Below are 15,307 nucleotides of genomic sequence, written 5' to 3' on the forward strand. Positions count from 1 at the left end.
TATTTCTTCACAGGCCAATAAGAAACCTATGGCCATGCTAATGGAGTAACAGGCAACAATGGCTGGGATTGGAGAGAACATATACAGTAATTGTTGTCCTGGTTCTTCACTAGTCAGCTTTTTTGGGAGAGTGGCTGTCAGAAACCATGAATCAGATGGAGACAGAAATGCAGTTAAAATCACACCTTTTAATGTAATGGTAAAAAATGGTACAGATAGTAAACGTAGTCAAAACATAAGCCAGGGATAAGAAGCCAAAGCGGGTAGTCAGACAGGCCAGTAATCAAGAAACCAGAGATCAGCATAGTCAGCGGCAGAAGAACAGGATCATAAAGCCAGAAGGGACGTCAGCTGGGCAAACTCTTTCATAGAAACACAGCAGAGAAACTCTAGATATGTTTGACGAAGCGAAGGCAGAAAATGAAATGAACAATGCGCCGGCTGTAGGTGGGACTGATGAGCAGATAATGATATCCAGATGAGCCACTGAGGAATCAATAAATGCTGACAATTATCCGACAGCTGAGCACTGACAAGAGAGCTGCTAAGAGTCCAGTCCTGACAGTATCCCCTCCTCAACGACCCCTCCCCCTCAGAGGGCACCAGGTTTGAGGGGAAACGTCTATGGAAAGCACGGAGGAGAACAGCAGCATGTACGTCCGAGGATGAGACCCAAGAGCATTCCTCCGGACTGTACCCTTTCCAATGAACCAGGTACTGTATGTGCCCACTGAACCTATGGGAGTCAATCAATTGTATCTCATACTTTCATGGTTCTCAACCTGAACTGGGCGAGGACGTGGTACTGAGGTGGTAAAGCGATTGCATGCCAAAGGTTTTATAAGGAAACATGGAATACATTCTGATGTGGACATATATAGAGCCTCATATTTATATCAAGGGGTTTCAAGGGAACCATTGTGAGGACTTTCTAATTAAATTACCATGCCCCTTTATATATATATATATATATATATATATATATATATATATATATATATATATATATATATATATGTGTGTATGTGTGTTTTTACAGGTAGATGATGTATAGGATATATTTTATGATATTATGATGCGATATGGGCCCAGCTTACAAGACTTCTTTTCTCTGTTTCTCAAAAGCTGTTTGATGTCTTCAATAGTCAGGTGATAACTAAGCTACACTATTGTTTGTAGAGATGGCCATATCAGACGTGGTGTCTCCACTTGGTCCTGGGGGCTTGATATGCTCATTTTGGAACTGGTTATATTAAGATGAAAGTGGACTGTCTGTTTTAAATCAAGTGATAGACTTAAAGTGGTTGTAAACCCTTACAGACCACTTTGACCTACAGGTAAGCCTAGATTAAGGCTTACCTGTAGGTCCAAGAAATATCTCCTGAACCTAAACGGTTTAGGGGATATTTGCAAAAAGACAGGCACAGCTGCTATGGCGCATGTGCCGTAGACATTGGTGCACAGGCACCCTGAGCATGCCGCTGCTAACAGCGATACACCGTTAGTGGCGGCTCCTATGTGCCTGCGTGGGAATGACGTCATCGTGGCTCCGGGCAATCACAGCGCTGGAGCCACGATACCTGGAAAAAAGATGGACACTCCATGGAAGAGGGGACAGCGGTGACATCCCTGGCTCCTGTGTCAGGTAAGTGACACATAATGGGCTACTATGCGATGCATAGTAGCCCATAATGCTTTACCTTTGCAGGGAAACAAACAGGGAAGTAAACCCATCAGGGTTTACTTCCTCTTTAACGTGGATGTAAACCCACTCTCATTATTTCTAAACTACTGAAATATTGGTTATCTAGAAGGATATACATGCCTCCTGCATGTATACTTATCTGTCAAATGTCTCTTCTCTGTCAGCTATGAGACCTGAAAAACTGCAGATTTTGTGGGTGGGTCGAGTTGTGATGTCAGTAGACTCCCCGCCAACCTCTACACTCCCCTTATCAACATGCATTTTCTCCTGTGTATTTCTTACACTGAACTTCTGCTATGATCACGAACATCCAGTCAAAGCCCAGAGTGTACCAAAAAAATTGCGCTTAAAAGACTGCTGCGCAAATGCCGTATGACATAAAATATTGCAACAACCGCTATTTTATTCCTTAGGGTCTCTGCTAAAAAAAAATTATATATATATATATATATAATGTTTGGGGGTTCAAAGTAATTTTTGTACACACAGAGTTCAGACCATTGATAAGTAGAAACATTGTATCTCTTTTTGGTTCTTTTCTCAGACTTCACAGGCTGCCCAGATGAGTCGCTCCATGGGAAAACTTCAGGCAACTTGCATTGACTTCTATTACAGAAGTCATTTGTAAGTCACGCTGAAGTTTTAAATCGGCCTTTTTTATTAGCACAATCGTTCAATGGCGATTAATTAAAAAATGCCAAATATCGGCCGATATATCAGTCGACCTCTAATTTGTATTATCTACAGTGCCTTGCGAAAGTATTCGCCCCCCCTTGAACTTTTCAACCTTTTGCCACATTTCAGGCTTCAAACATAAAGATATAAAATTTTTATTTTTTGTGAAGAATCACCAACAAGTTGGACACAATTGTGAAGTGGAACGAAATCTATTGGATTTTTGAAACTTTTTTAACTAATAAAAAAATGAAAAGTGGGGCGTGCAAAATTATTCGGCCCCCTTGCGTTAATACTTTGTAGAGCCACCTTTTGCTGCGATTACAGCTGCAAGTCGCTTGGGGTATGTCTCTATCAGTTTTGCACACAGAGAGACTGAAATTCTTGCCCATTCTTCCTTGCAAAACAGCTCGAGCTCAGTGAGGTTGGATGGAGAGCATTTGTGAACAGTAGTTTTCAGCTTTTTCCACAGATTCTCGATTGGATTCAGGTCTGGACTTTGACTTGGCCATTCTAACACCTGGATACGTTTATTTGTGAACCATTCCTTTGTAGATTTTGCTGTATGTTTGGGATCATTGTCTTGTTGGAAGATAAATCTCCGTCCCAGTTTAAGGTCTTTTGCAGACTCCAACAGGTTTTCATCCAGAATGGTCCTGTATTTGGCTGCATCCATCTTCTCCTCAATTTTAACCATCTTCCCTGTCCCTGCTGAAGAAAAGCAGGCCCAAACCATGATGCTGCCACCACCATGTTTGACAGTGGGGATGGTGTGTTGAGGGTGATGAGCTGTGTTGCTTTTACGCCAAACATATCGTTTTGCATTGTAGGCAAAAAGTTTGATTTTGGTTTCATCTGACCAGAGCACCTTCTTCCACATGTTTGGTGTGTCTCCCAGGTGGCTTGTGGCAAACTTTAGACGAGACTTTTTATGGATATCTTTGAGAAATGGCTTTCTTCTTGCCACTCTTCCATAAAGGCCAGATTTGTGCAGTGTACGACTGATTGTTGTCCTATGGACAGACTCTCCCACCTCAGCTATAGTTCTCTGCAATTCATCCAGAGTGCTCATGGGCCTCTTGGCTGCATCTCTGATCAGTCTTCTCCTTGTCTGAGCTGAAAGTTTAGAGGGACGGCCAGGTCTTGGTAGATATGCAGTGGTCTGATACTCCTTCCATTTCAAAATGATCGCTTGCACAGTGCTCCTTGGGATGTTTAAAGCTTGGGAAATCTTTTTGTATCCAAATCCAGCTTTAAACTTCTCCACAACAGTATTACAGACCTGCCTGGTGTGTTCCTTGGTCTTCATGATGCTCTCCGCACTTTCAACAGAACCCTGAGACTATCACAGAGCAGGTGCATTTATACAGAGACTTGATTACACACAGGTGGATTCTATTTATCACCATCAGTCATTTAGGACAACATTGGATCATTCAGAGATCCTCGCTGAACTTCTGGAGTGAGTTTGCTGCACTGAAAGTAAAGGGGCCGAATAATTTTGCACGCACCACTTTTCAGTTTTTTATTTGCTAAAAAAGTTTAAATTATCCAATAGATTTCGTTCCACTTCACAATTGTGTCCCACTTGTTGGTGATTCTTCACAAAAAATTTAAATTTTATATCTTTATGTTTGAAGCCTGAAATGTGGCAAAAGGTTGAAAAGTTCAAGGGGGCCGAATACTTTCGCAAGGCACTGTACATTATATTCAGTAATATCTGATTATTCTAACTTTTATTTTTTCTGTAAAAATAAATTAGATCATTGTATTTTAGCACCATTATCATTTCCTTATTGATTTCATGGGTTATAGCTACAACCGCATTGGGTGATTCTTATATAGACAAAAGGTTTTAATCACTTATTTTATGTATCATTAATCATGTAAGTGAGGTACAAACATTGCCATTACAGATGGTGCCCATGTGTGAGAAAGTTTAACATCTGGGTAAATGTTATTTTGTGTAGGAAAGTCAGAGCTGGGCTATACAGTCCTAACTCCAGAAACGCTAAGCTTTTTTTTTTTTATCTTTTTTGTTTTCACCTGTATCCCATCTGAATATCCAGACTAGCAAACTTCTCAGAACTTTCCTATTTACCTTTGGTCTATACTAATACTTTGATGAGACTGATTTTGTGCTCCATTTGGAATCTTGGAGGCAGTGGAAAAGGATATGTGCCTCTCTGACAAAAAGCAATTTCAGTTGACCCTTTGAATGAGAGGCCAATCTTTGTGATTGAAATGCACCTGTGGGCATAGGGCTACGTTTCCACTGGTACAACTCCAAGGTCGCACAATTGAGAGTGTGACTGAGGTGCAACTTTAGTGCAACTGTAGTGTGGCTTTGATCTAAATTTACACTCTGGGTCGGAGTTGCATCCGGAGTTGCATCAGGGTGGTGCAGGTACCTTTTCAGAGTTGCTGCAGCTTTGAGTCACATAGATTGGAACAGGTGCTAATGAAATCAATGGGCTGAAACTGGTAATGCAACTTTACGTGTCCAAGGTCACATGACAAATTGCATCAGTGGAAACGGAGATTAAATCACACTGAATGATCTTGGGTATGAATCTTTCTTCTTTGCAATTACTAATGAGATTTTAAGCTTTGTAATTAGACCTGGGAACACTGGCTATACTGTAACTGATACAAATCATATTGCAAAAAAGTGTGCCTCAGTTGACTGCGTTCTATTCTCCAGGCATGTATACATTTTCATGATTATCCAAGTTTACGCTAATCATTAATGCGATAAAAAAAGTAATAGCCATACTTTAAGCCATTTTTTAGAATGCTTCGGAAAAGTCCATGGGGGAGAGTGAACTAAAGATTTTGGGAAAATCTCCAGGCTGACTTGTGACTTGAAGGACTATCATTGCGAACAGGGAAAATATTGTTCTGACAAGTAGTGAAAAGCAGCAACGGTGACAGGGGCGGTACCTGCCAACCCAATCACGTTCCAGAGGGTCGCTACCTCTGGAGGAGCAACCTATAAAAGGTTGGGAAATCAGGTCAGGGTCCAAGAATTCATAAGGATAGGCAATAGAATCGCTTCAAAGAGGGGGTCTGAGTGGGGTGAACCCTACCAACTGACCCCAAGGGGAACAGATGATAGATACATATGGGCCCTGGGTGGTAAAATATATTTGTGATTGGGATTGTTGGACGGGGAAGAGGTTTTCTAAGAAAGGTACATTTAAACTTAAAGTATGGGAAGATCTGTACCGTGCTCACCACAAAAAGATGACACGGCCATATGAAAGAGATACTTGGAGTATATGGATGCTTGAGTTATTGAAAAAATAGAGGAAATTAATGTTTTTACTATATAATTTAAGGAGTAATCATTCCAAACAAGGAAACAAAATTGGGATGCTCAGGGAGACAAGGATCACTTGTCAGGACTTGGGCCTTATGCAGTTGCCCAGTCCTTGTCAGCAAAGTTCTCAGGGGCTTACATGAGCTGCCACCTTTCAGTGGCTGAGAAAAAGGGAGAGCCAAAACACAAGTCTGATACCCCAGTAACATATGAAGTACAGGGGGATTGGGAGGTACAGGAAGAGGAAGGTAGAGTAGCAGGAAATGGAGAGGAAATGGCCATGCTGGCATTAAGGGAGAAAAGTCTCCAGGCAGAAGGGACTCTTTCTGTCCCACTGACGGGAGGGGATGAATTAAATTTCACTGGAAGAAGCTGTAGTAAATCCACGGGAAAAACAATGCTAATCTTTGCGGCCAGGTGGTTAGCGAAACAGTATGGACATGTAAAAGGGCAAAACGAATCCCTGAAAGAAGCACTAGAAATAACCAAAGATAAAATCAGTATTTTAGAAGCTTCCATGTCAAATTCTGAGGCTATCCACCAGCAATTAGTACTAGAAAATCAATGATTACAGGAGGATGTTCATTAGTTGGGAAAAAGACTGAAGGATGCAGAAAGTGAAGTGAAACCATTATCTGTCGGCTTCCAGGAGCCGTTTTCTCAGTTCTCAGACAGAGTGGATAACAAAGCAATGGATTTGGGTATCTCTGAAATCAGGGGGACATCCTCCACGCCTAAGGTATGTACCAACACGAATAAATTCCTGGAAGGTAAGAGTTCTTTAAAAAATTGCCCCTGTAAACAGCCAGCTACTAATCCATTGTAGTCGTCTAAAACAAAGCCGTTTGTTAGATGTTGTACCACTTTAGATAAGATAAAATGTCGCTTATGTGGGGTGTTTGGTCCCATCGTAAGGTTCTGTCTATCCAGTTCCAGTGAAAGTTGGTAAATATAATCCATATAGGACCACAAGATGTGATTTTGAAGTGTACTTTGCACGCTTCGCCATGTGGCCTAGGTGTAAGAAGTATGGACCACCTAGGTCATGGGTCCCATTCCAAAGAATGCTTCCATACAGGCAGAGAAGGGGCTAATGAAATGGTATGGATCTCTGAAAGAATTTTAACCTTACAAAACAGATGTTATGGGTTTAAGAAGTACAGGTTATTATAGAAAACATGCTGATATGTGTGATGTTTACACTTCGTATTTATCCTAGCTAATTGTGTGAGTGTGTGTGGAATATGGAATGTGATGCTGAGGGCTGTTGTCTAAACTGCTGAAAACCCACTCAAATGACCCCCCCCCCCCTTCTTTCTGACCAGGTCGGGGAGAGTGTAAAGCAAACTGTATTGACATGCAAATTACCTGAGCCAAGATAGCTATCTGTAATAGTGAATTGAAATGTGTATTTACTAAAATGTGTTTAATTTCCAGAGAGACAGTTCTGCGGGAGGTTCTTTGTGGTGAGGTATTGTGATTGGTAGATAAATGGTACCGCTAAAAGGTTTATTACAAGTTGCTAATTTTTTTTCTCACCGTGGTGAATACATTTTTTGGGGGAAATTAATGGTATACCATAAAACAAAAATCCACATGGATGAGTAATTAAAGTTGAGCTCAACAATTTTTGGTATTTTAAAAAAATGCACTGTTCCAAAACAAATAAGAAAGACTTTCTTTATGCAATGCAATGTAATGTATATTTGTGTTTCATATGCTAATGTATTGTTACAGGTATATAACCACTGGTTTATTTTGTTTATAGGAGGAAAAAATTAATGTTCATTACTAAATGCTATTGGTGTTTTATCCCTCAGATTAGATAATTGGGTTTCATGGCTTTCAGAACAAAAGGAAATCACAGCCTCCATAGACAACGTTATACAAAATAGTTTTTCTTTTTCCTGATTTGTTGGGTTTCACATGTGAATGTTTTAGGTTTTCAGCACCAGTATCTAGTTGGTGCTTCTATTTGTCATTCCATTCAGCTGTGTTTTGGACTACCTAATGTGTGTTGTTTGTTCTGATCTGACACGTATGAAGTTCTGGTGTAAACGAGTTTCTTTGCTCCACTGATTAGCAGAACCAACTATCTGAAGTCCGTATCTCCAGTTTTCATTTAGTTTTTTTTAAATGAAACGAGTAAGACTGCAGGGGATAATTGTCACTCTAACACATATATTCGGCCAGGAAGTGTTATAAATCTCTGTCAGTGGTACTACATTTAGTGGTAAGAGTGTTTTGCTATTATCCAGAGTTTGAATTGGATCTGTCATAGATCTGTTACATATCTGTTTCCTATTCCCAAAGATCAGTGGCTATGCTGATACTCGCAGTTCCATGGCTTTAACCACTTGCTTACTGGGCACTTAAACCCTCCTCATGCCCAGACCAATTTTCACCTTTCAGCGCTGATGCACTTTGAATGACAATTGCGCGGGCATACAACACTGTACCCAAATTACATTTTTATCATTTTTTTCCCACTAATAGAGCTTTCTTTTGGTGGTATTTAATTACAGCTGGGAGTTTTATTTTTTGCTAAACAAACAAAAAAAGATGCAAAAAAAAAAAAAATCATGTTTAATAGTTTGTTATAAAATTTTGCAAACAGGTCATTTTTCTCCTTCATTGAAGTGTGCTCATGAGGCGGCACTGATAGGCTGCATTGGTGGGCACTGATAGGCTGCACTGGTGGGCACTGATAGGCATAGTTAAGGCGGCACTAATAGGCACAGATAAGGTGGCACCGATAGGCACAGATAAGGCAGTACTGATGGGCACAGATAAGGCGGCACTGATGGGCAAAGATGGGCACAGATAGGGTGGCACGGATGGGTGGCACGGATGGGTGGCACTGAGAGGTACCACTGATAGATGGGACTGATGGGCACTGATAGGTGGCTCTGATAGGTGGCACTGCTGGGCACTGATGGGCGGCACTGATGGGCACTGGTAGATGACACTGATGGGCACGGATATGTGGCACTGGGGTGCAGCACCGTTGTTGAGGCAGATTGTTATCCGAGATGATAATCTTGGGTAACCCATGTAACTGAAAAATCAAATGAATGCCAGTTCTTCGGATGTAGGCAACTTCTTAAGTGGAATACAATGAAACACCTTGGAGAACTGGTCAAGCACCTTAAAAATAACTGTGTTGCCCTGGGAGTTGGGTAACTCCACAATAAAATCCATAGACAAGTGGGTCCAAGACCTCTCCCCTTTGGGTATGGGTTGTAGGAGGCCCACTGGAAGGTGTCATGGTGTTTTACTCTGAGCACACACGGAACAAGCAGCTATGAAGGCGGTTACATCAGTGTGGGGACTAGGCCACCAGAATTGTTGAGAAATAAACCAGATGAGCCGATTCTTCCCTAGGTGACCAGCTGCTTTGGGAGAATGGTATTTCTGGAGCAAAGCAGTGTGGAGATTCTAGGGGACAAAGCAGGTGTCACATGGTTTTTCAGGAGAATGGATCTGAGTGGCCAGAATTCTGTCACCCAAAGGTGTAGCAAGACTAGTGAAAATAGGGGCTAGAATGTGATCTGGGGGTATCACAGGAGTAGGAACCGACTCCATCTTGGGCGAGGAGGAAAACTGTTGTGACAATGCATCAGACCTTACATTCTTAAAGAGGGATTCCACCTACAAAAAAAATATTAAAAGCCAGCAGCTATAAATACTACAGCTGCTGACTTTTAATAAATGGACACTCACCTGTCCCAGGGTCCAGCGATGTCGGCAGCCAAAACCGATCGATCTCTCGGCTGCTGCCGCCGCCATTCTAGGTTAGGGAATCAGGAAGTGAAGCGTTGCGGCCTCACTTCCCGGTTCCCTACTGCGCATGTGCGAGTCGTGCAGCACACTAGGAATGGTCCGCACTGTCTCTGGGACCCGTGTGTGTCCCAGCAGACAGAGCAGCGGGACAGGAAACAGCTTAGACTCCTGTGGGAGTCTATGCCCAGAAGTAGGTGCAAATACCTGTCTTAGACAGGTATCTGCACCCCCCTCCGCCTGAAAGGGGCCAACTGTGACACCGGAGGGGGAGATGGTTCCGATGAGCAGAAGTGGAAGTTCCACTTTAGGGTGGAAGTTCCACTTTAGGGTGGAACCCCTCTTTAATAACAGGTGAGAATGAGACTATGTAATTGAGGCTTTACAAAAGAAGAGCCTATCGTGCCCTTCTGGGAGATAAGTGTTTAGCCTCAGACTAGAATGTGAAATTATGGTCAGTTAAAATGAGGACCGGCACACTGGTACCCTCAAGGAGATACCTCCATTCTTTAAGATCTACAATGATGGCTAGCAATTCTCTGTCCCCAATCTCGTAATTGCATTCTGCAGGAGACAATTTCTTAGAAAAGTAGCCACAGGGATGCATAGCGCTCTCAGAGGTAGGATGTTGAGACAGAAGAGTGCCTACTCCAGGCTCGGAAGCATCAACCTCAAGAATGAAGGGTAACATAGGATCAGGATGTGCCAGCACAGGAGCTGAAACAAGGACAGCCTTGAGAGACTCAAAGGCTTTAATAGCGGAATCCAGAGATCAATTCTGTGGGTTGCTGTCCTTCCTGGTCATATCAGTCAGGGGTTTGACCAGAGAACAGAAGTTACATATACATTTCCGTTAATAATTATAAAAGCCCAGAAAACGTGGTAGTGGATGCAGACCTACGGATCAAGGCCACTGTAGATAGTAGTCTGTTGAAAAACCGGCAGTAGAAATTACATAAACCAGAAATTTAACCTGTTCACGATGGAACTCGCACTTTTTCAACTTACAATGCAGGTTATTATCTCTCAACCTCTGTAGCACACTGGAGACATCTGTGTGGTGGTTCCCTAGGAATTTTGAACATATGAGTATATCATTGAGAGAAACCACCAGTGGCGGCTGGTGCTCAAAAATTTGGGGGGGGGCGCAAACAAACTAAAAAAAAAACCATTAATTGCAGCCACTGTGCCATCATACGCATCCATTGTGCCCAAACGTATCCACTGTGTCATCAAACGCAGCCACTGTGCCATCAAACGCAGACACTGTGCCATCAAACGCAGCCACTGTGCCATCATATGCATTCATTGTGCCCAAACGCAGCCACTGTGCCATCAAATGCATCAACTGTGCTATTAAACCCAGCCACTGTGCCCAAATGCAGCCACTATGCCATCAAACACAACCACTGTGCCATCAAAGGCATCCACTGTGCCATCAAAGGCATCCACCGTGCCCAAACGCAGCCACTGTGCCCAAACACAGCCACTGTGCCATCAAACGCATCCACCGTGCCAAAACGCAGCCACTGTGTCATCAAACGCAGCCACTGTGCCATCAAATGCATCCACCGTGCCCAAATGCAGCCACTGTGCCATCAAACGCATCCACCGTGCCCAAACGCACCCACTGTGCCATCAAACGCATCCACCGTGCCATCACACACAACCACCGTGCCATAAAATGCATCCACCGTGCCCAAACCCATCCACTGTGCCCAAACACAGCCACTGTGCCATCAAGCGCATCCACGGTGCTCAAACGCAGCCACTGAGCCCAAATGCAGCCGATGTGCCCAAACGCATCCACTGTGCTCAAACACAGCCACTGTGCCATCAAACGCATCCACCGTGCCCAAACGCACCCACCATGCCCAAACGCACCCACCATGCACCCACCAGGCCCAAACGCACCCACTGTGCCATCAAACGCACCCACTGTGCCATCAAACGCATTCATTGTGTCATCAAAATCATTCACTGTGCCATCAAACACATCCACCATGCCCAAAAGCAGCCACTATGCCCAAACGCAGCCTCTGTGCCCAAACGCAGTCACTGTGTCATCAAATGCTGCCAGGTGCCCACTGGTGACCAGGTCAGGGACTGTGTACTGTGTAATGCTGTGTGTCCAGTGGCGGAGGGGTATCTTAGCATGCAGTCAGCTTCCTCCCATGTCTCCATGTAGCACACACACAGGCAGACATGTACAACCCCCACCCCCCTCCTCAGGACTTGTTCACAGTCCCCTCACAGCCAGGTATGAGTCTTCCAGCACAGACACACATTCCAAGCAGGGAGGTTGGGGGGGGAGGGGGAGTGGAGAAAGTAAGACAGTAACACAGACACAGTGCACTTGTTCCCATCCCTTACTCTCACAGTCTTATCTGAGGCTGCCTTTACACAAACACTTACTGTGATCCATGACATCCACTGCTGCTGGCCGTTCCATACACTCACTGTGATCGTGACCGGTCTTAGGGAAGTAAAGTTGGAGATTAAAAATGCTGCTGTCACTCCATAGGCACTGATAATAAAAAAAATAATAAAACAAATGTGTTACAGATACTCCCCCCCCCCCCCCCCCGGAGCACAGCAGCACTTACTTTGCTGACTGTGCCCTCTCTCCTCTCCTGCGGTGTGAGCGAAAACAGGAAGTGACATCTGAGTCAGATGTCAATCAAACTGCCGGGCCATAGTACTAGATACTATGAGCGCCGGGCGGAAGCTAGTGGCACTTCGGAAAGCGCCCCAAGGCGGGATAAAAGCCCGCAAATGAAGCGCCACGTCTGCAATCTTGTGATTGCATTGACGTGGCGCTTCCATAGTGCACTGTGTCCGGCGCTCTTACAAAGTGCACTATGTTAAAGGACTTTTTTTTCTTAAAGGGGCAGTTTTAAAAAACATTTTTCTTTTTTGACTACACAGGAGGGGGGGGGGCGGCGCCCGGGCGCCCCCTATAGACGGGCCGCCACTGGAAACCACCACACATTGCTGCAACATATCTCGGACGACATCGTTGATTAATTCTTGAAAAGCTGCAGGAGCATTGCAAAAACCAAACGGCTTTACAAGGTATTTGTAATGTCCGGTCCTGGTATTAAAAGCAGTTTTCCATTCGTTGCCCGCCTATAAGAAACACCAAAGTCCATAACTCCACTGTCACTCCAAAGTGACAGGTTAATCAGGTCCTGTCTATAAATTGGCCCTAGTATGTGTAAATATGTATGAGTTTGTAAGAGCGTCTGGACCCTACGGGGTAAAGGACCGCGTTATATCAAGATGCAACTCAACTCAACTCATAACGTAATATTGTGCAGCGTAACGTAACGTGATACAAGTCCTTATTAAGTTCAGTGCATCACCCAGTGTTTAGACAGGTCAGCCAAAAATGACCAGATCCAAAGACCTATCAAGGTCTATATTTATATCTGTAAGCTTTATTACCCCTCACATTAGGTGCAGAATGTCTTGCCAGCCTCGTTCTGAGGGACCATTGGTAAAAACGAGCCAAAGAGAAAACCAAAGTATGTCCACTAAAGCTGATCCAACCATTGATCATACAAGAAAAGGAAAACTCATTGTTCAATGTCAATATTAAAAATGGGCAATGTGACGGGAGTCACTGTTGGGCGCAGGGTGACCAAGAAAAGAATGAAGCCTGAGAATATGATTTGATTACTTCAAATGGAAAAGTAATATTCATTAACAATATCTCTCAAGAAATATAAAGATTTTATCCCCTGGACACTGAGGTCTATGGCCAGGAAGTATAACTCCTAATATGAGCATTCCAGGAAGTTTATTGTAAGAGATAGACCATCTATTGCTTAACAATGTTGCTTTTGTCTGGATAAGTAAATTGTGATAATCTTGTCTGAGGCAGTTTTCCCTTCACCTATTATTAAGTGTGCTAATGAACTCATCTATTGTCTACTAGAGGAGATATTGACACTCAGAATAATGTGTATTGGGGGCTCCTTATGTAACCATTGTGTGATGTTGTGGGTGGATCCGGGTCATTGTTCCTGTGGGGCCTACAGTATTCTCAAATGTATAAAAAGAGCCTGCATTTGTTTCAATAAAGATTCATTCCTGCTTGACCCTCAACACAGAGCCTCGTCTCATCTTGGGGGAGAATTATTCGTATGGGTTCCTTGTTCGACTGATTGGAGTGTTTGGTAGCTGCCTTGGTGTTCAGGAAGGGAATGTCCTAAACGACTTTAACCCCTTTCATACTCAGGCTGTGGTTACAGGCAATTTACTTAAAAAACTACTTACAACAAGACTGTAATCAGAGGCATTGGAAATAAAAAATGTCCTAACACTCTCACGTGCGTGATGACATCACCACTGTTTTCTGCCCTGCCTGTTTTTAATATGGATGTTGCTCAATGAGTTTTCCTTTTTTCGTATGGTCAAACACCCTTTTTTTGGAATAAAAAAAAAAAACAGTAAAGTTAGCCCCATTTTTTTGTATAATGTGAAAGGCACCAAACATGGAATGGTGCCAAACTTCGGTACTTAAAAATTTCCATAGGCGACGCTTGTAAAATTATTACAGGTTAAATGTTTTGAGTTACAGAGGAGGTCTTGGGCTAGAATTGTTGCTTTTGCTCTAACGTATGCGGCGATACCTCACATGTGTGATTTGAGTTTACGTATGTGGCGTGACTTAAGTATGCAATCACTTCTGTGCGAGCAGGGGTGCTTTGCATTTTTTTTTATTCTTTAATTTACTTCTATTTATTTTTTTACACTTTCTCTTTACCATTTAAGCCCCGGACCAATTTGCAGCCAAAGGACCAAGCCCCTTTTCTGCGATTCGGCACTGCGTTGCTTTAACTGACAATTGCGCGGACGAGCGACATGGCTCCCAAACTAAATTTGTGTCCTTTTTTTCCCACAAATAGAGCTTACTTTTGGTGGTATTTGATCACCTCTGCGGTTTTTATTTTTTGCGCTATAAACAAAAATAGAGCGACAATTTTGAAAAAAATTCAATATTTTTTACTTTTTGCTATAATAAATATCCCCCAAAAATATAAAAAAAAAAATTTCCTCAGTTTAGGCCTATACGTATTCTTCTACATATTTTTGGTAAAAAAATTGGTTTGTGCAAAAGTTATAGCGTTTACAATATAGGGGATAGTTTTATATCATTTTTATTAATAATTTTTTTCTTTTTTACTAGTAATGGCGGCAATCAGCGATTTTTATTGTGACTGCGACATTATGGCGGACACATCGGACATTTTTGACACATTTTTAGGAACCATTGTCATTTATACAGCAATCAGTGCTATTTATACCTCGTACACACGATCAAACAATCCGGTTGAAAAGTCCGGACAATCCCGCCGTGTGTGGGCTCCGGCAGACTTTTTTTTACCCAAAAGTCCGGCGGACTAAGAAAGTATTTTTGCACTCCAATCTGTCCGCCGGACTCGCATTTCGGCGGACAATCTGGCCGTGTGTGTGCCAGTCTGCCATACTTTTGAAATGAACGGACTTTTCCCGCCCGGAGAAAAGTCCGCTCATTTTGAGCGTGTCTCCAGGTAGCTGGGGCCAGCGAAGGAGGCGTCGCTGGCCTCGTCACCTGGTATGGACTTAAAGAGGAATCCTTACGCTGAAAAATCTGCGTGGGGGTCCCCCCAGGTCCATATCAGACCCTTATCCGAGCACGCTACCTGGCCGGCCAGGAAAGGGGGTGGGGACGAGCGAGCGCCCCCCTCCTCCTGAGCCGTACCAGGCCGCGTGCCCTCAACATGCGGGGTTGCCTTGGGGAAGGGGGGGCCGCGCGGCCCCCCCCCACCCCAAAGCAC

At 43.4% G+C, this 15,307-nt stretch overlaps 1 protein-coding gene across 9 annotated transcripts in view; it reads right to left on the bottom strand.

Annotated features, from left to right (window-relative positions):
- The window catches only part of CTNND2 (catenin delta 2), a 918,973-nt gene that overhangs the window by 279,275 nt on the left and 624,391 nt on the right, over positions 1-15,307 (bottom strand). The gene's annotated exons all lie outside the window — the stretch shown is intronic.

The sequence above is a fragment of the Lithobates pipiens genome, unplaced genomic scaffold (genome assembly GCF_037356315.1).
Source record: "Lithobates pipiens isolate NorthernLeopardFrog02 unplaced genomic scaffold, aLitPip1_a1.2 Scaffold_19, whole genome shotgun sequence".
NCBI classification, from domain to species: domain Eukaryota; kingdom Metazoa; phylum Chordata; class Amphibia; order Anura; family Ranidae; genus Lithobates; species Lithobates pipiens.